The sequence below is a fragment of the Lepisma saccharinum genome, chromosome 30 (assembly GCF_977018435.1).
Source record: "Lepisma saccharinum chromosome 30, izLepSacc3.1, whole genome shotgun sequence".
NCBI lineage: Eukaryota > Metazoa > Arthropoda > Insecta > Zygentoma > Lepismatidae > Lepisma > Lepisma saccharinum.
The window spans coordinates 23,050,087-23,071,295 of record NC_139258.1 but is presented as its reverse complement, the minus strand read 5'-3'; the positions used below and the strand labels follow the sequence as shown (position 1 = coordinate 23,071,295).

At 39.1% G+C, this 21,209-nt stretch overlaps 1 protein-coding gene across 1 annotated transcript in view; it reads right to left on the bottom strand.

The window, feature by feature from the left end:
• The window catches only part of LOC145981772 (putative gustatory receptor 28b), a 202,617-nt gene that overhangs the window by 35,879 nt on the left and 145,529 nt on the right, over positions 1 to 21,209 (bottom strand). The window lies entirely within an intron of this gene.

Here is a 21,209-nt window from a genome sequence, read left to right as displayed (position 1 = left end):
ATGTGCAGCCTACCTTAATTTAGATGACAGTCTGCATGTCTTGTTTGCCTCATTGCATGTACAAGTATGTAGCAGAATGTAACCCACGAACTGACAAACTCAGTCAAAGTAATCGGCCAGAAATCAAGCGTAGTGCACACATCACGCAGGCGACCACTTTATTTTCATTGTCTCCAGACTTTCATCTGGATCACTAAGTTAGCTTCCAGATACACAACGCAGTCCTCTTCAGTCTGTAAGGGAGATTACACACCGAAGCGATAAGGGACAAGTGAGTTGGGAACGAACCAATCAGCTGCAACGTTTTCCACCGCAGCGACATGACAGGCTGCACAAGCGTGCTAAAGCTATCCCTTAACTACTCTCCATTTGGAAGGTGAAATCCTCAAGTGACACATATAGCGTGTCACTTTCGTACGAAATTTATATTAAAAAGCACTTACTGCGCATGTACCACTAATTGACTGAGGCCTAATCCGAGTGACACGCAGGCGGAATGTGTAGCTTGTCGTGTCACTTTGATGCAAAATGTTGCATTTATTTCTCAAGAATTGTTTCCAATTGACAGGTGTCGCTTCATATTTCCCTCCCAAAGTTCCATAAGATTACATAGGCGGCACCTAACAAATGTTGCTTATTTAGGACAGATGTCATTGTCAGTTACATGATCTGCCAATTAGTAACTATCATATCTCAATGGTGTGGACAAGAGATTGTTGACAAAATGTTCCCCTTATTCTTTTCAGTTATATACTACATGGGTACGGAACAAAGAGTTTATGTTATTAATCCTACGTCTGGATTATAATTCAAGTAAGAGCTAAGCTTTCCCAACATCCATGGTGACTACTCAATATAGTGGTGTCTATTAGACACAACTGATTTCATTTTAGATTATTTATACAGACCATCTTAGGAGGTAAGAGTAGAGCATCAGGAGTCGAAACTAAAGCATGTTACAACTAAAGATAACACATATGAAGATACAGGGTGAGAGCGAGGTTGAGGAAGGTTGGATCAAAATGACCACCACCGACGATAAGGAAAAGGCTACAAATTAGTAAAAGCAAAGACTGGAGATTTTCAGGAGCAAATATCCGGGAATGTTAAAGCCCGATTTACTTTGTGGAGAAGAGGAAAGCCAGTTTCAGAGGCAGGATGGAGATCCCACACTTGAACTCTGGTTAACCTTTAGACGGCCGAGCAGGTTTACGAAAGTAACTCCGTACTGGCCCTAGCTTCTCGGCGGGAATTTTTTAAATTCGAACACTCTTTGGAGGAAAATTGTTATAACTCTGGCACTATGGGAGCAATATACTTCGGATAAGTTTTGTTTTGCAGCTAAAACATCAGGGCATGTAAGCGTGTACAATTCAGAAAGCCAAACTGAGGGCGGGAATTGGGGGCGGGACCCCCAAATTTCAATGGAAAAATACATAAAAATCAGGAGTTAGCCCCCTTTTCTCCCGCTATTTTGGGGAGAATGCGCAAACCTTAGTATTCTTTTAAAAAAATGAACGTTGCAAAGAGAATGAAATATGTTTTATGTTACTGGGTGCCATACAAGTTGAATAATAAGGCAAAATGTAAAACTCTGTTCTGTACGAAAAATAGGTAATTTGCATATTGCTCAGAAAATTGTTATAACTCGGGCACTATAAGATCAATCTACTTCGGATAAATTTTGTTTTGCAGCTGAAACATCAGAGCATGCACTGTGTACAATTGAGAACGCCGAACCGAGTAAGGGGGGTTTGGGGGACGCGACCTCCGAATTTAAATAAAGAAACATAAAAATCAAAAGTTTGCCCCCTCTTCTCCCACTATTGTGGGGAGAATGCGTAAACCTTAGCATTCTCTTCAAAGAATGGACGTTTCCAAAGAGAATGAAACATATATTATGTTCCTGGGTGTCATACAAGTTGAATAATGAGCCAAAATGAGAAACTCTGTTCGGAAATGTGGCATGGATATGTTGCGGAAAGGGAGGGGGGTTCATGAATGTGAATTTCCCAGTCATGCTCCAGACCTGTGTCAGAGTTTCCACCCAAACATAAGAGTATGAAGGCCCAAAAGCACATTCATTTCGTAATCAGCACCATGATACCATATTGTATCATCGGGCCAGTACGACCTTACTTTTGATGATAACATATGGTATCATCGGGCCAATAAAGATTATGGCATTGTTCCGTCATTCATCTTTATTGCCGCGATTATTCCAAGATGTCAAACGCGACGTAAAATAATCAAATTAGAAAGAGAAAAATAGCGCCAGCGACGTTTATGCATCCATAATATCCCCAGACCTCAAACATTGATATACCATTCCTAAATGCGATCATATTTCTTTTGAAAAACAGAAATTATTGTTTCTTGAATTGAACAGTGAAATGAACAATCAGAATTGTTACTAGCTGGAGATATATTTATCTTTTCATTTTGCTACGCAAGCTTGTTAACTCACTTAATAAATAAGCTGTACTGTGTGAATGTGTTGCTAGAATATCAAGAATACATTTTGATGATTTGATAGGAAAGAACAAAGTTCCAAAAAATAGTAGTCGTAAAAGGGATTAAGAGCAAGAACATTTTAAACACGTCCTCAGAGTTTCTAATGGTTTCAAGGCCATATAATAAGACACGAAAGTATGGAACATGGAGAACTATATGCACAATAAAGCTATATGCAACAATTACATGTGAAAACTCAGACCCATGACCAGAAATAACTTTCACATCACGGAACGGCATTAGGCCAAGGACTTCAAATTAACTTTAGGTTTCTGAAACTTGATGGAAGGCTTATGTGAGATCTAGTGTTGGCTGATATAGTATTCAAACAATCGCAACGCACTGAAAATATCTACTTTGTGAGGCTAAGAAATCGTCACACTTTTTTCACAAACTGAATCTGCAGGTTGCTTAATTGTTTCGATGCAATATTTACCTTAACTACGAAAAAATGGAATGAAATGAAATAAAACTTTGAACATTAACGTCACTTAAAATATTGACACGCCTTTTCTAATTTTTTCATGTGTAGTACATGAAGACTTTTCCTGGTACTCACCCATAATTAGCATTATGTAGGTTTACATTCATTAAATTGACCATAATTCAAAATAGCAATTGATGCAAAAGTGAAATTGACAAAAAAGTCATCGATTGTTCACAGTTGATATTAACAAAACAATGACAATAAAATAATGTTTAAAGTGTTTTCACAACAATATTCTTCATGCTCAATGCGCGTTGTTACGTTATTAATTTGGTAAAGTAAACAGTTGTGCTTATCTCAATAGGAATACAACAAATGTAATATTCATGTTATAACAACATGCAAATTTCAATTGAAACAAGTTGCTAGTGTAAGAAGTCGTGGTGACATGGAGAATCCCTTCCAGCAAGTAGAGTCAACCATAAAGTGTTTTGATATAATTCCTTGGAATATGGTAGAATGCAAATTCTCGCACAGACAATGTTGTAAATCGGTCAAAAGCAGGTAATACATACAGTTTCGAAAGTTGTCAGTATATAAAATTTTTGCAGATGCTGAACAATTTTCCTGCGTATGTGCAGCTCAGTATCAAAATGTGTGACAGTGCTCGTGGAGTGTAAAACGAAAGTGGATCACTTAGTTGTGTGTTCTTGTTGGTAAAATAGTTTCTCCAAATTATATTAATCAAATGTGCTTCCTGTTATAGGGTAAAACAATACACAATTGTGTCAATAAACTCTCCAAATGAGGCCCAAAAGTAACAGTCGAAGATCGACTTTGTCATCCTCTTAAATTTGCAACGGAAGCACATATGAAGCCACTGATGCTAACTCTAGCTGACAGTAACAAGAGATAGTGTAACAACTGCAACAGTATATGCCCTTGCACTTTATCCTACAGCATATGCATGATCGTTTAAATGTAATGAATTGTGTTATCGTCCTCTTGGTTTATTCGAAATACAACATTTCAGAGACAGACAAATATAATGCCAACACTTACCTCTGCGCAAATTCTGCTTCACATTTGTACAAGTACACATATTCTCACTATGCGGGTAAATGTGTATACACATGTACAAGTATCAGTTGTAAATGAGAATGATTGCAAAGGAATTAAATACATAAGTCTATAAAATAAAAATAAAGCTGAAAACATAATATACATCACGTGTGATAAAATAGGAAAGGAGAAAACTCCGTTCAGTTGCTTTGTCAGTTGGAACAGTTCAAAATGAAGATGTCTGAAGCCATGAAGTTCTTTGGAAAGAGGTTGTTGCTTCTGATGATTTCCATCTGAATACACTGGTCGTTGTGGTAGCGCTGAAACAGCGGAGTTTAATAAGCAAAAATTCCACTTCAAAATGTGCAAAATATTAACGAACCATATTTCAATTACAATATGCTGTGTGCTCATTAAAGAAGTTGCCAAAGATATGAACGACTACAATGGTGAAAGGAAAGGTTAATATATATGGTACACAGGGTATAAAATAGAGAAGAACACTGATTGCTAAATGTATTGCCACTTTCAGTTTGCTAAAAAAAAGCGTGCAAAGTGCCCCATAAAGGTTGAACTGTGTGAAAGCTTCGCTAAAATATCAAGAATATTCCGAGATGAATTAATAGTAAAGAACAGAGTTCCAAAAAATGTAGTCGTGAAAGGTAATAGGAACAGGAACAATTGGAACACGTCCTCAGACTTTCTAACGTCAGTGAAAGAATAGCAAAAAGAAAAAAAATATGGAAAGTAGACAACCTGATGGTAAGAGACTAGTAGGAAGACCAAGACGAGAATGGAGGGATAGTGTTGAGATGGACCTAAGGGAAATTTGTAGGGATGGAAAAGAGTATATAGATCTTGATCAGGATAGGGACAGATGGAAGCCCTGTGTTGTTGCAGATATGAACCTTCGAGTTCAAGAAGGCTAGAGAGTTAGTTAATTAGTTAGTTTGTTAGACAACTACATGCATATTAAGGATGTATCCAACAATTATAGGTGAAAACTCAGATTCATGACCAGAAATTGGCTTCACATCGCGAAACGGCACAAGGAAAAGAACTTTAGAAACAAATTTAAGGATTGCGAAGCTTGATGAAAGACTCATGTGAGATCGAACAGTGTTGAAAGACATTATACTTAAAGAATTCCAACACAGTAGTTCGTGATGCTAGTACATTAGTTAGCAAAGAACAGACTTCCAGATCTGATGAAACTAAATTCAATGACTAGCTATTAGCTTGATTAGAATTCAACCGCAACGAAATTATTATAGATGTTCTCATGTAATGTTTACTTCAACTAAGAGACATTGAATCAAATCAAACATTGAATATTACCGTTGTTTGCAATCTTTAAGTGGTTTAACTAATGCTTACTCATTAGTATTATCTGGGCGTACATTAAATTTTCATCAAACGTACTAAAATTCAAAGGAATAATGAAGTCACGTGAAATTTTCAATTTTAAAAAACGACACCGATTTTTCCAGACTATACTGAACGCAACTCCAACTGGAGGCTGACCTTGACGGCTAATTCTGGCCCGTTCTGTTCCCCAATCGCCTTCGGGGGTGTGTGGCTCGATGGGCGTCAACAAACTCAGTTGCGATGTAAAAGCTGAAGGGGTAATATCGCTCTCCCGAAGCAACGTTGCCAAGCGTACTTCGTTTTTGCCAGTTGTCTATTTACGTGTTTGTAGAGTGTTTGCGTGTGAAACTCCCTCGTGTAAGACCACGGGTGCAGTTGTACCATTAACACCCCGCTGATTTCTGGTGCTGGCAATATCGTTGCCCGAGAAGACTTTCTCGCGCTTTACAGTACGTTTGGCAACATGTCGTGTACCCAACTCTCATTTGTTTCGTCCCGCGAACAACGTTCGGTACATTGTGACTCGAAGATGCCCGATTTCAGTCGAAGAAAATTGAACTGATTGCTGATTCGATCAGTTGGAGTTGCGTACAGTACAGTGTCTAACAATATAATGATTTTGTCACTTCAATACCATTTAATCTATTATCACAGCAAATTTGTATGTGATATACAAGCACAAAGAAGGCTGCATCCAGTGACCAACAACGGGCTTTCTATTCATTAACGGTGTAAATTTGAGATTTGGTACCTAATTCCATTTTATGCACAGATAGGATAATCGGGACTGCAAGTGGGATCCGAACCGATATGTATCTCCAACTGATATCAAACACAAGACCTCGTGAATACAGGGCTACTATGTCGCCAGGCAAGTCCTTTAAATGTATAAGACCAACTAATTTAAATGACAACACACAAATAACCTAAAACTGGATAGAAGTTTAGGGTGAGATTCTAAAGTGTAGATTTGCTTGTTTCTGAATTCGTCTTAAAGCGGTGAAATTATCAGTACCGTTTGGATAAATATTGTAAACGTGGCGTTCAACCATATTTATTAATAAAAATAAATCAGTAGTAAATTAACAAGAGGCTAGTAAATACTAGGTCATTCAAATATGACCTGGACTGACTTTCATTTTCAAACAACCTGTCATGCACAGCAGTTGTGTCCTTGGGAAAATAGAGCCACAAACCCCACTCTCCCTCCCGCGCAAGTTACAACCTGCTCAGTCGTGTCTGAGTGTTGCTAGAGTGATGAGCGAACAAAAGGTGCTACGGAGCGTGGAACAACGTATTGTGATCAAATTTCTCGTTTGAGAAAACGTCCAGCCTGCTGAAATTTTGCAGAGACTCAAACAACAGTATGCGGAAGAGTCTCTCTCACGAACTCTGTGCTTGAGTGGTGTAAGTACTCCAGAGAGGGAAGAGAGCGCGTGGAGAATGAACCGCATGATCGTCGGCCGCGAACATCCGTCACCCTGACAAACATTGATCGTACTAATGAGGTTATTCGTGAGAATAATCGCATCACCATCAAAGAAGTTGCATCAGTGTTGGTAGTGTAGAAAACATCTTGAAAAAACATCTACAATGTAGAAAGGTGAATGCCAGGTGGGTTCCACACACTTTGACGGACGAGAACAAAATTATGCGCACGCAAGCTGCCAGATGTCTCCTACCGCGGTTTGAAGAAGAAGGAGATGCATTTTTGAAATCCATAGTGACCACCGATGAAACGTTGGTTCACTACTTTATTCCCGAGTCCCAGCAGTCATCCCGTGAGTGGCGGCATACCGGTTCTCCCAGACCCGTTCGTTAGGAAAAGTGATGGCAACGTGCTTTTGGGACTGGCATGTAGACTTTCTTACAGATGTCAGAACGGTCACTGCAGCTTATTACTCAGAACCCCTGACAACAGAAGTGAAGGAAAAGATCCGATCCAAGCGGAAGAGGGGTGGAAAACGGGTAACCTTCCTTCAAGACAATTCACGGCCTCATACAGCCAAAACAACTATGGCAACTCTCAGCAAATTGAAATGGGACCTTGTGCCACACCCGCCATACAGTCCGGATTTGGCTCCAAGTGATTTCTATCTGTTTGGAAGGCTTAAATCAGACTTGGAAGCCATGCGGTTTGCGGATAATGACGCCGTCATCGGCAGTGTTCGGGAGTGGATACGCAGCCAACCGAAAAACTTTTATGAAAAAGGCATTAAGATGCTTTCAGAACGTTAGAGAAAATGGAGGAGAGTACTTTCAAGGGTGACATGTTCAAATAAGTACTTGACAATAAAGTATTTGGTAAAAAAAATCAGTCTCGGTCATATTTGAAAGACCTAGTAAATTAAAAACCAAGTTGAGACGGAATTATTACTGACTTTCCAATTGCTTTGAGTAGATATGTCGCTTTCAAGCACTGAAAGTGCACCGTGTTTCATGGGATATTAAGAGTTTGAACTGTGTTACTTGTAAGTATATTAACCAATTAATATATTATTCCAATTAATTGGCCGCGGTGGAGGCCCCCGTGGCGGAGTGGTTAGCACATCGCGCTACTACGCCGGGGGTCCCGGGTTCGAATCCTTGCTCGGACATGGTTGTTTGTGATTATCTGTCCTGAAAGCCTTGAAAAAGAAATTTGAGTGAAATGATATGAGTAAATGAAGTGTGATTGGGGAAGCTTCCGCTTAGGGGCTTTCCTTAAAAAAAATAAAAAAAAAGTCGCTAACGCGTCTGACTACCATGCTCAAGGTCCCGGGTTCGATACCCGGCCGGTTCAAATCCGGGAACTTTTCTAACGTTGGAAGCGGCCCCGCACCCACCCAGCGTCGAATGACATGGGTACCTGGGGGAAACCCAGGTTGGTAACAGCGTCAGGGGCGTAATGCTGATCCATCACCCCCATTCACGACGTTACCCCCTCACTCCCTATACGTTTGCATGGCGTGGTGCTAATCATAGATGAGCACTTTACCTTTCTCCAATAAATTTAAAAAAATCTAAAAACATTCGGACTTCGGTTTCAAGCTGAGGCTGTAAAGGGACACTCAGCACACATAAGAACAAAACTCAGGACACCACACACACACAGCCCTATAAATATTATACTGGCCGTAGGTCCAGACGCCAGAGCCTCGTTAGTCTTCAAAATGCAATTCAGGGTGTGCTACTTGAAAGTGAGGTTGACAATTGGGTGCACTAAGTGCAAGGTCACCCCTTTCATCCCTAGTGTGGATAGAAATGTCTAAAAACAATACAAATTATTTGGAAAGGTTTCAAGAGTAATTGATGGGACATTAACAATGTGGAATTCCATCCCTCATAACGAGTTGGGCTAACCCTTAACCACAGAGGCCGTCACATTTATATTTCCATAATAACAGCAATATTTACAATACTTATCGATTGATGTACCTCATTGTGTATCAAAATAGTGATTCATTTAGTAATGAAGTTTTATTGTGTTTTGTGTGCCGCTCCAAAACCAATACATCATGTACATCCTTCATTGTTTAATGTATTGATCTAAATTTCAATCTAATTTTACAAATTTTTAGGAAGAAACATTTAAGAAAATTAAAAGATCGTTCCTTAATTCTTTAGTGGCATCAGGAGAAATTCCAAAGACACAGGAGGGAAAATATTTTGCCTTGTTCTGCTTCTTTATATTGGATGGCAACATGAACGTTAAGCATGATGGGATTTCCACTGTACTCTTCCCCATCTGTCGTTGTCTGCGTTCCTGGAGTTTTATGCCTGGAAAAACTGCAGAACAGACTAAAACAGAATTCTGCAGAAGTTTTGTAACGGAAACGTTGAGAAGTATCGTAGTGCTTGTCACTAGGGTTGTGGTTTTAGTAGGTCTTGTATACCACGCAATAGGTTTCAACTATTTCGAGTTGGATAATGTAAAGGAGAATAATATGTTTATAACTATCTTCTTTGGAGCTCAGAGAATTATTTGCTACTTATCATCTCTTTACTTTTCATTCAGACCATGTTTCGGAATTCCTGATGTCGTAAAAGCAATTTTCAGTATTGGCAAGTACATCTTGTGTTCAACACAAACCTATGCAAAGATAACACGAAGCTTCTCGATCTATATTACATTTAGCTTGCTGTATGGGACTCTCCTCTATATAACAGCTTCATACCTCTATTATCGTAGCATGACGTACGTTGTTGCCATAGGTAATGTATGTATGGCCATTCTCAATGTCGACATGTTCGTTATGGACGTGGCTTTTCTCCATTTGTGTTGGTTGCTGGACCAACTTCTGCAAGAGCTCAATAGAGAAATATCCAATTCGGCAGGAGGCAAGTTCCAACTATTACCACCTTCTAGCAAATGCGGAAGCAGGCATGTTCCTCCTGGAAACATAATTTCGACGGTTGTTCCTTGCAAAACACTCCGCTGCGAGAGAATTTGCACACTCCGAAATTTACATTATGAAATCGGTGTCGTAATCGAGAAGCTTAACAACTTGTTTGAAGTTCCTCTTTTGGCCCACTTGTTGGATATTTTGTGCAGCATGTTCTTCCTCTCATTTACCTTACTTCGTATTTTAAGTGGAACGCAAAACATTCCGCAGATGTTATTTTACACATTTATTATGTCAGTTCAGCTAGTCAGGATGTTGTTCTTGGTGTTGATACCTTCCAGTACATCAAGACATCTTATTCCTTCAATTATGGATATGTTCAAGTTTCCCGTTGTGTACGAATTACCCCTGTGCTTGCATTGGAGAGGAAGTGCACAATTATTGTCCATTTCACATGTAGCATGACCTACAAACAGTTTTACATAGATATTCCTCCCTTTTTGCTATTCATGTTTATTTCTGAACGTTTCAATATTTCTAGAGAATATTTATAGTCGAAAAAAAACTGTTGCAATTTTTTAAACACGCTTACAATGAATTCTTTTTGCTAATCTTTGTTCTAGAATGTGCAACAACTGAACACATCTTGTAACGCATGAGGTTTTAACTAGTAACACTAAAGTTGGCAACACTTATCGATTGATGTTGCTCGTAGTGTATAAGAATGTTTAGGCATTCGACAATGAAGGTCCATTGTGTTTTGTACGCCATTACAAAACCAATACACGATGTTTCACGTAATGATCTCAGTTTCAATCTAATTCTTCAAATTTGTGGGAAGGGACATTAAAGAAAATTGAACAAGCCTTTCTCAATTATTGGGTGTGCTCAGGAAAAATGCGTTTTTAATCTCAAGTGCAGGAGGAATATATTTTTGTCTTGTGCTGCTTCTTTATATTGGAGGGCAACATGAACGTGAAGCACGATGGAGTTCCACTGTACTTTACCTCATCTGTCGTTGTCTGTGTTTCAGGACTTTTATGCCTATAACAACTTCAAATGGACTAGAAGAGAATTCTGCAGAAATATTGTAACGGAGACGTTGCGAAATATCGTAGTGCTAGTGACTAGGGTCGTCATTTTTGCAGGTCTTGTATACCGCGCAGCAGGGTCTAACTTTTTGGCTTCGACTAATGTAAAGGAGAATAGAATGTTTGTAAATATCTTTCTCTCAGCTCAGAGAATTGGTTGCTACTCATCAGCTCTTTCTCTTCTTTGTGTGGCACACACCGCCGATAAGCGATTTCCTGCCAGAGGTCCTAGTTATTAGCTGATCACATCACTCTCAAAAACTCCTCCACAGGAAGAACACTCTTCTTCTGCGGATACAATTTCAGCAAATTGTAAACACGTTGTGTTATATTACGATGTTGTGTTTCCGTGCAAAGCTGTACAATATCCACATGACGTCAGTCCATGGTTCGTGAAGAAGAGTCGAAAGGGACATCGGAAATGGGATATCCACACGTTGTAATTGTTTATAAAGAGTATGGAGATGTTGTTGTCGAAGTGGGCATTGGTGAAAGAAATGGGTGATTGATTGTGTAGGTTCTCCACACTGACAGGTAGTTTCAGGCACGGTATATGAACTGGGGTGTATTACGACGTGACCGGTACGCATTCGCATGGTAAAGACTAATACTGCACAGGGTAATTTCATGTTTTGAAACCAAGGACGTTTGTTTCCGACTTGTGCATGCCACTTATATGTAGTGGTATTGTGTAGTTGTGGGATGCACCAACCGTCCCATTGTTTTTCTAATTTGATTTTGACCAGTGGGAGAAGGAGTAACTTGTTCTTTCGTTCTCGCTTGTTTAGCCATTACATCAACGCGATCTTGCAATTTATTGAGGTCACTGTTGCTCGAATATATGTAACGGTCGCTGACGGACCCTTTTGTTGAAGTTCTAGCATGATTCGGCGGATATGATAGGGAAAGACCGTTAACTTATATGCTGCCCGACCTGTCCTTGATAGCGCTTGAAGTACACTCAATGCGTCCGTGAGAATTAAAGAGTGAGCGAGTCGTAACTGCAGGGGAAGTTGTAACGCTTTATATATAGGATAACATTCCGCCAAGAAGATAGACATATCTGGTAGGAGGGAAAATTGTCGAGTGATGTTATGAGATGGTATGTAAAAAGTACATCCCACTTCGTCGGCAGACTTCAACACGTCAGTATAAATAAAAGTGGATGTGGGCCACAAAGCTCGATAATGTTATGTCTGCCATGATCTTCATACTGTATCGCTACTCGGGGTTCTGTGGAAATATTCAATTGATAGATAAGTGGTTCGGGATGTGTAGAGGTGGTGTGATATGCCTTAGGTTCAATATTGTAACACTGTAATAAAAAAAACGTTTATTGGGAGGAGGTGGGGTCGGCATTGTCTTTGAATCGCAAATGTTTTATTAAAGAGATGTGCGTGTCTCGGCCACGATTTGAACAAATATTGTACGGTAAGTTTGATACGGCGGTGTGACAAATAGGATGCATTGCTTTCTAAATATACACTAACATTAGGGCTGGACGGCATTAGTCCGAGACAGGCTCGAAGAGCTTGTCTTTGTAAGAAGTCAATAGACGTAAGAAGTTTTGTAGTGGCACCCCCATATGTTGGAGCGGCATAATCAAACATTGCGCGGAAACAGTTTTTATAAAATAATAACATTGTGTGTGGATGGCCTCCCCACTTTGTTGTTGAAATACAGCAAAGGATATTAACAATTTTGTTCCCCTTTCCCTTTAAATATTGTATGTGCCGTTTCCTATTTTGTTTGCTATCGAAGTAAACTCCCAGATACTTTACATTGTCAACTACCGGAATATGCTGTATTTCTAGGATGTTATTAGGGAAACTGCCCATTAGTCTCGAGTTAAAAATAATGATTTTTGATTTGGGGATGGAAATGGTTAGTCCGAGGGTATTGAGGTAATCTATGAGAATTGTTGCAGTTTTCTGTAGGGCTAGTATGCCTTGTGTGGCGTGGGGTACATTCGAAGCAATAAAGGTCATCGGCGTATTGTAACATTTGAAAACCGTGTATGTTAAGATGGTGTAAATGTTGGGTATAAATATTGAAGAGAATTGCGCTAAGGGGCGAACCCTGAGGAATCTCGGTTCGAGCTATACGGGATACAACCTATCTTCAAACCAGAAATTTAAATTTCGTTCGTGTATAAATTCCAGATGAGGGTCCCTACTGCGGGTGGATGTCAATTTTGTCGAGGAGTTTATATAATATCGGAATTTGAACCGAATCGTAAGCATGTTCGATATCAGTGAAAAGTCCAAAACAATAGTCTTTAGTAATCTGCCTATTTTGAATTTCGACTGTGAAGGTAGCTACTGCAGCTTGACTGCCATGCTGCATGCGAAAAAACATTTATGTTGGGGGAAAGAACTTATTCTTTTCCAACGCTCAGTTAATTCGATGTTGTAGTGTTCTTTCAGAAAAGTTTGGATACGACAGGTATTAATACTATTGGTCTGTATGACTACCTCCTTAGGAGGTTTATGAGGTTTCAGTATGGGAAGTACTATATGATGACGCCACTCTATGGGAATTCCTCCGTTGCGATAAACGTTATTAAAGATTTGAGTAAGGATTTGTATTCCGGTATGCGGCAGGTGTTTGAGCATATCATACGTAATACCGTCATATCCCGGTGAAGTATTCGGCAAAATTTCTAAAATTTGGTATATTTCTGTAGCAGTAACAGACGGGAAGTCATCGGTGAATTCAAAGTTCATATCGAAAGATATGGGCTCGCATACAGAAAGGGGCGTGAGCATGTACATAAATTCGGCTTAACAATTTCAATCGAGGATTTTCATTTTTGGTTGGGCTGGATTCCGAATAGACTTAAATTTCTGCCATAAAGAACTAATACTGTAGGTGCGATCTAGCGAGTTGTAAAAGGAATGCCACGCTTCTCTTTTCGCTTGTAAATATGTTTTCTTTGCCTTTGCTTGTAGTCGCTTGAGTGCGAGTTTTTTTTCGGCAAGGGATTGCGTTCGTATCGTTTTAATTGAGCTCTTTTGTTACGTTTTATTAATTCACAATCTCGGGTCCACCAACTGAGGGACGGGGTATTTTATTCGACTACTATAGTGACTTCGATTAGCACTATTGTCGATTGCGACAGTAATCATATGGAGAAAATTTGCGTAGGTGATGAGTTCGTTATTATGGGGGGGGGGGGTTGTTTGAACATAAATGCAGGTAAAGGTCGCTTTAATAATCCCAGTGTATAGAAGCCTAAATCCAACGTTTCACTGGCACCTGCCCCCTATTTTCTCGTAACATACTCGTTGGAACTGATCGACGTTCTATAAGTAATATGGGGGAATGATCACTTCCACGGAGATCATCTTCCTTTACCCAATGAAAACTATGATACAAGCGGGGAGATGTAAGTGTGAGATCAATACAGGAGGGTCGATTACCATTTACCGGGTAATGGGTAGGGCTGCCATCGTTAAAAAGGATGAACCAATTGTTTGTAATCCATTCATCTAAATTTTCTCCCAACCGGTCCGCATAAGGATGTCCCCGGGAGGGATGATGGCCATTAAAGTCACCGAGAATGATATAGGGACCCGGATCAATGGAAATAATTTCTTGTAATTCGTGAGATTGTATTCTTTGGGAGTTGTTAGATGAGGGAATATATAAGGAAATGATGACTATATAGCGGCCATTTAATTTGACTCGGATGGCCACTAACTCTAGGTGGAAGGTCTGGACGAGGGAGAGGGTGTGTGGAATTTGGATTTCTGTATGAGGAATGGTTTCATGAACATATATTACAGTACCACGCTGATGCGTTGGGTTGCCGTACATGTGATAATGGCCGAGTCTATAATTCTCGTTTTTCGTACCTTTAACCTCCTGTAAGCAGAGAATAAGCGGGCGGTATTCAGCAATTACATCTAATAGTTTTAATTTAAGTGCGGATAAACTATTCACATTCCATTGTAATATGGTACCCATGTCTGATTTCACCTTAGGCCGTATCTTCGAGTAATGTCAAACGTTTGTCTGTCAAAAATTGGATATGCTGTATGAGTCGAATTCGTTGGGTGTTATCCCGTATGTGTCTTACTGTGTCCCACATGCTGGGAATCATGTCAAGTAGAGCTTGATACACCTCGATGTGATCGGCAGGTTGTTCATTAATGTGGGGTTGGGAATTGTCACGCCGCGTGCTCGGTTGCAGAAAATGGCTTGCGTTGGAAATGATTGGAATGAGAGTGATTCTTATTATGAGAGTATGCATTATTTCCCAAGGGTTGGGATGTAACTTCCTCTAGGTCGGTAAGGGTCGAAGAACTAGCATGGGACTCTATTTCTACGTCATCGTCTTCCCATCTCTGACGGCGATGGAGTTCTTTCATCTGGGAAGGGCGGATTTTGGATGTCCTAGTTTTTCGTGTGTTAGAAATTGACGAAAGTGATGGCCCCTTAAATCGGTAAGAAGCGATTGATGGGTGAGTCCTGATTTGCATGAAAGTCTCTGTCAGTCTGATTATGGAGCGGGGGAAATAGATTAGCATATTTCCTGTTTGAGGAATGCAAGGTGTGGTTGGGAAAGAAAGGTCTTGTTCGGAAGGTCGGTAAGTCAGGCAATGCCTCTTTCGTCACTCGGGGTCGAAAAAGTAGTGGAAGTAGGGAGGAATATGCCTTGCAGTTTGTGTTTCGTCTCTCGATATGAAACATTTTGTTCTGCCATGCTCGTTTGAATGTCTGATTCAAGTCGCCAGCTCGCACAATTTCGGTCCAAGGCTGAATGGGTAACTTGCAATTTATACATGATTCTGTAAGTTCACATTCATCGGGGAGGGATTACATTCCACACTAGGCACACTTTGGTTTTGATTTACAGACCAAATGTAAATGTCCGTACCGAAAACAGTTGGAACATTGTTGGACTGACCGAATATGTGGACGTATCTCGTATATTTCACTGTTAATGAGAACCTTAGCCGGCAGAAAACTACCTCGAAAGGTGATGCAAAAGAGTTTAGTAGGAACTAACTGAAAAGAGCCATATTCTTTCCACACTTTATTTTCGTTCGCTTGGCCATAAGGGCTGGAATAGGACTCTCGAAGCCATCGAGAACGTCCTGTTCGGAAACGTCGTGAGCTATGCCGAATACGAGGCCTTCCCGTTGAACTAGAAGTAATGGAATTCTCGGTTTGACTCACATATCATGATGCAGTGCACTACGAGATAAAAACTCATTAGCAGCTTTGGCGGTGGTGAAAGTCACCCGAACGCGATTACTCGGACGTTGTACTCGGACGTTCTTCTTACGGAGGTAATTACCAACGCTCCCAGTGGCGAGAAATTTCTCCTTTGTGTCTATACCGCCAAAAAGGACAATGTCAGGAGCCGGCATATCCGTAACATACCAATATGGAGGTGGAATCGGGGGGACACCTTGGGTATATCACTACGTGGGATTTTGTCGGGGTGTACATCGTCCACTTCTTCTCGAGAACGTTTATTGGAACAGTTCTCAGCTTCCATGTCGGAGGAGGATTCCGGGGTATGATTCCCGGCCATAATGGAACGGGCCTTGTTCCCTGCCCCTTATATTATACACGACACTAAATCACTATATCACTTCACTTCACTTTCACTGGGTCACCAAGAATTTCCCGTACAGGAAAAAGAAAAGGATACAATTCGGACAATGAGACGGTGGTAGGTACTCGGGACCGCTATCACTACACGTCTTGATCCTATCACCAACTCGGGAATAATTCCTATCGCTACTCATCATCTCTTTACTTTTCCTTCATATCTTGGTTCGGAATTCCTGACGTCGTAAATTCAATATTCAGTGTTGGCAGGTACATCTCGTGTTCAACACTAACCTAAACAAAGATAACCTGAAGCTTCTTGTTCTATATTGCATTTAGCTTGATATAAGGGACTCTCCTCTATGTAACATCTTCATATCTCACTTATACAAACATGACCTATGTTATCACAGGGAATATAATGTATGTATGCTTGTCCGCTTTGTACATTTTGAAACTGTGTCGTCATCGAAAAGCTCAACAGCATATTTGAAGTCTCTCTTGTGGCCCACTTGCTGGATTTCTTTTGCACTATGTTCTTCCTCTATTTTACCTTACTTCGCCTTTTGTGCGAGACGCACAATATTCCGCAGATGCTATTTTTCACACTTATTATGCCAGTTCAGCTAGTCAGGATATTATCCTTGATGTTGATATCTTTCAGTACATCGAAACAGATGAGAATTCTTGTTTTTGTTTATGCTAGACTCCACTCTCTCCCTTCAATTATGGATATATTTAAGTTTGGCCATTGTGTACGAATTACACCTGTGTTTCTATTGAAGAGGAAGTTCACTCCTATTGTCTATTTCACATATAACATGACCTGCAAACACTTTTACATAGAGAGTCGTTCTTATTTGCTATTCATCAATGTTTCTCAACGTTCCAAAATTATTAGTGAATATGTATCGTCTAAAACAAACTGTTTCATATTTTAAAGAAAATTACTAACACTGGTGGTTTTCTTTTTAAGAAATGTTTTGCCGTTTCTTTGTTCGGCAAAGCTAGGAGAGAAAAACATCTCTTCAATATTTAAAATACGTTTACACTTACCAAAAGTTTTAAATTATAATATTTTCGTTAGATTTTTCTATGAAATAGAAAACCGAAATCATTATATTGCAAATTAATTTAGTGACTCTTAACTTTCTAGGCAAACTCAACAGCATTAATAGTGCACAGGCTTATCAGAAGTGACATGGATCTTCACATTAGAGAGGAGGTAATAAAACTGAATCAGAACAAATATTTCATTTTTTTTTCTTGTGTAAATGTTAGTCACTATAAGGTATTCATGACATTTCACAAATATAATTCATTTAAGGACATATGTCTACTTACATGATGTTATTAACATAAACATATTCTGATTATTTGATTTAGATTAATGAGGCTACATGCAGATGCTGCTGCTACCTATGTGCTAAAGTAAGAAAGTAAGATAATTATGCAAAAAAAATACAATAGACTCGCGATTATCCGAGGTAATTGGGACCGAGATTACCTCGGATACAGAAAATTCGGATAATATGGAAATAATATGCTAATAGGTCGTAAATGACGAAACAACACTTAAAACTGTATAGTAATTATTTATTACTAGTACAACATAAATGAGAAGATTACTTTTCCGCTTAGAATAGGCCTACACAGACTTAAACACCACCGTAACAATCGGATACATAGACAATTTAACGAACACGTACAGCGGACGGTGACTTGACTCCATAAAGAAACAGGGGGGTGCGTTATGAAGCGCGATGTTTTCCAACCACTCCCTCGGTTAACCCGGAGCATCGGTTAATCGCGAGTCTACTGTACATTGACATACAAACCTGAGTATGATTCTATAATATTTCTTTCTTAATTTTCTTTAAGTTAGAAATCTTCGTTTCGGAGTTGAGGCTGAGAAAAGTTCGACTGACGACTTGTGGAATTCCGCTTGATTCTACGTTGCTACATTCTGTAAGTGCTAAAATGTGTGTTCCCACTTTTTAAGCATTGTATCATCAGGGAATATTTCTGAATCGTTGAATTGCTTGCCAATCATTTGAAAATTACAAACGTCATTTAACTTTAATCGAAAGCATGTTGGACGCTATCTTATTGGTTGAGAATTTGACATATTGACTGTGTGTATCGGAACTGAGGAATTGATTTTATACATACTAAGAAACAAAAAAAAATTAAGAATCATAGTGTGTGAGGGACAACTAGAGCAACCTTGCGTTTTGACGTCACCTCAGAATTCTTTCATGGTTACGCTAAATGCTTAAGTCGTTAGGTTTAGTTCTCTTAGCATAAACAATATATTTCCTGTGTATTTATGCTATAAAAACTGCTTAGTCAATAGATCATTGGCTTGAATCAAATGCTTTTACACCAGGATCAAACAAAGAAAAGGTAAAATTTACAGATGTGAATTCATCCGTGGACCTTCGTTATACATATGATAATGTTCTTATCTTGAGGTAATCATGTTTACAAAATTTTTTTTAACTCCTAACCTATTAAAAATGGATGTAATTTTCCGTAAGATACGACCAGTCTTTTGAAATCATCTGCCTCGTATATTCAACAAATAAAAGGAAGGAATTCGCGTTGAAAAGTCTTTATTTTTTGAAAATTAATGAAAATCATAGACTTGCGAAATTAATTTACAACACACGTCGTAACACTGTTCGTTGAATATTTTGACTGAGAGGACGTTGATTTTTGCTGTTGTTTGCCTCTTAGCGAGAAAATACCAAACAGACTATTGTGGCCTCCGAGAGCTCTGTTCAACTAAGTTTATTATAATACCTTTGAGTCAGATTTGCTTTACTACAAAGCTAGGCAATAACTCGGAATGAACTATCCGTTCTGATTCTAAATGTTCGTGATTCAAGTAAGCAGAAAAATAATAAAAGATGAGTCATACTTATGGAGAAACGTTCTTGTAAGTGCATTGTTAGGCCACTCTCTCCGAAGTATCAAGATAAGGACAGTATTGACTGGACAATTCTGGAAACCTTGTCTGAAAACTTGTATTTCATGCCTTGTCTGGAGCCTCAGACGTGGATGTGGAAATGAAGTCCACTTGATGCATCACGTAACATGTTGGAAAGTTAAAAACACCAAATATGGCCCATATAGTGTAACCTTCGCACGTAAGTATACAATAGTGAGAAGAACTTTTGCATGGAAAATAAACTTGTGAGTAGGTTAGGTAATAATGAGGCCCCGGACAAGGCATAAATCATGGTTTCAACATAGATTCACTATCCTGTTAATGGTAGAGCTGCGATGCACCGCATGACAATATTATCGCGCCAGGAACACCAAACCTGTCCTGCCTAATCTACTCAGGTGAGTTTATTGAGTGGGAACTCAACACAAGTAATTTTCACCCCAAGTTTAATTCTGTTTTGTGATGCAGCAAAGATGAGGTTAACCAAGTCGTTGCTGACAAGTTGTGTGGCTAATAAAATCATGTATTAAACGATGTCATTTCTTCCTCGCAGGTCGCTGCCACAGTGATGACCTATTTGGTGATCATGATACAGTTTACCATTCCAGATAAACCCCATTTGGCACCAGAGAATGATACGAGCGTTTCCTAAGCTCCACGCGAAGTAATTACCAGTTCTTGTACTAACAGAGTTCAATATATATATTTTCTGTCGTGTAACTAAGTTTAATTTATTTCTATCAACACTGTTAGTGATACAGTACCTCTGTTCACAAATACTGTGGCTACTTTGAAATTAGACATATTTCCACTTGGAATCTATTGTACATTCTATTTCTTTCTTACATTGGTATTTTCGTATATATTTTTTTTATTTCGATTATTTTCTGCCACTCTTCTTCGTATTCATTAATCCCGAAGATGAGGAATTACATTGGTGAACAGGAAAATAAAAAGGAACCTTCATGTAAAGATAGTACCAAGACGAGACCAGTCTCGGAATTTAAATTCCAGTTTTGTATTTTTATTATTATTTGTATCGCTTTGCTGCCTCTTTAGGTCAATGTAAAGGATGAGAATGAGCGATGATTGGATAAAATTTACGAAGATGCCCACACAAAAGTATTCTCAGGCCAGAACTACAACTCGGTGGCTGATACAATTCCTTCTCATTGCCAAAGGGATTATACTAATTTCGTCTCGACTTTCGAAATAAAACGTAAAAAAAAATATTTATCAAACTAACAAAATATTTTTTTGTAAATTAGATAACATATCTTTAAATAGCACTGTGTAGCAATTGTTATTTCTAGATAGTTATCATTACATGGGTCTTAAAAGTATAGAAATTGGCTATTATTCTCCTCAAAGTTTGATTTTGTGACCAGGACTTGGATATTTTGAAATTTTGCCCTCTTTTATTAGGATTTTGGGATGAATAAACTTGTAGTGACTGACTAGCACAAGATGTATTTGTAATTGGTACAGTAGGTGCAATGACACTGTGGCCACAGTGGATGAAATTTCGAGGAGATTTGGCTTAGGATGATTACGAGATTACCTTCTAAGAGATTATTTGGTTGATTGATTTATTTGGTTTATTTCACCTGCGCTATCTGTCACTTCTGGCTAATCGCGAAGATGAGGATGACTGATGATATGATGAAATTGATGAACGGACTCACACAAAGAACACCCATGATGGGATTCTAAATCCTGACACTTAGCATTGTAGCGCGCTTTGCTTACCTCTCCACCACGGACGCCTGCAGCATAATTTTTAAATTACAACATATTCATAAATCCCACAAAACTGTCCACTATTACACTGTTTCTTTATTATTTTTGCCTAACTATAGTGTAATAGCATGTTAATTTCTATCCTCATGTTGTTCTTTTATAAT